This window comes from Triticum dicoccoides, chromosome 2B, assembly GCF_002162155.2.
Source record: "Triticum dicoccoides isolate Atlit2015 ecotype Zavitan chromosome 2B, WEW_v2.0, whole genome shotgun sequence".
Lineage (NCBI taxonomy): Eukaryota > Viridiplantae > Streptophyta > Magnoliopsida > Poales > Poaceae > Triticum > Triticum dicoccoides.
In genome coordinates this window covers 758,656,898-758,657,961 of record NC_041383.1, presented here as the reverse complement: position 1 = coordinate 758,657,961, position 1,064 = coordinate 758,656,898, and positions in this window count along the sequence as shown.

Below are 1,064 nucleotides of genomic sequence, written 5' to 3'. Positions count from 1 at the left end.
AGAGATACCGGAGGGATATTTATTGCTGCTGCGATGAGCTATAAGCAACATGATCTAGACGTGCCCAGTATGGAAGCATCAGCGCTCTTGGTCAGAGGATGGCACAAAATCTGATCATACATGCGATCACAGTGGAGAGCGATTCCATGGAGATTGTGAATGCAACTCATCACCAGTCGGAGTACAGTGCCTCGGGGGCGGTGATCACCGACGACTGCAGGGAACTCTTAAGTTCTTTTCACATGGCGACAATGCGTCAACTGTAATCGAGAAGCTAACAATGGGTCTTGGTTGGATTCTTTCAAAAAAGATGATAAAAACTGGTGTTAGTGGGGTGTCCACAGTATGTTGGGCTTTATGGAAATCCAGAAATGGGATTATTTTTGAAAAGAAAGAATCTCTGACCCTATGACTATAATCAAAACAATGACATACTACTAGGGAATACCCTAGTAGTAGCGCGGGGTAATGACCTATTAGTAGCGCGGGGGCCCGTGCTACTAATACGGCGCCACATCTAACTTTTAGCAGTAGCGCGGGTTACTACTTCTGCTAGTAGTAGCGCGTTTGCCACCCACGCTACTACTTCTTAGCTGTAGCGTGGGTAAGGTTCCCGCGCTACTACTAACTAATTAGGATTTAAAAAAATAAATTCATCCAAGGCTGCTGCTGCTACTGGGCGTCAACATCGTCTCCATCCAGTGCTGATGCTGGTCTTGGAGGGGATGAAGTCGTCCATGGTTATGGTGCTTCCCCGCCCAACTCATCCTCACACCTCTCCTCTCTGCTGCTACTACAAAAGAAGAGAAAACGATTAGAAGGATGAAGAGAGAGAGAGAGAGAGAGAGAGAGAGAGAGAGAGAGAGAGAGAGAGATTGAGAGGAGTAGGAAGAACAACTCACCTGTGGTTGTGTCCATGGCGGATCTGGCCGCCGCCATGGATGGCGCTCTGCTGGATCTCCCTCTCCTTCCAACATCAGAGAAGGAGGAGGAAAGAGGGGGAGGGGGCTGCGGCGGGAGTGGACGTCGCCGGATTTGGGGGAGGCATGAGGTGCGAGGCCGGC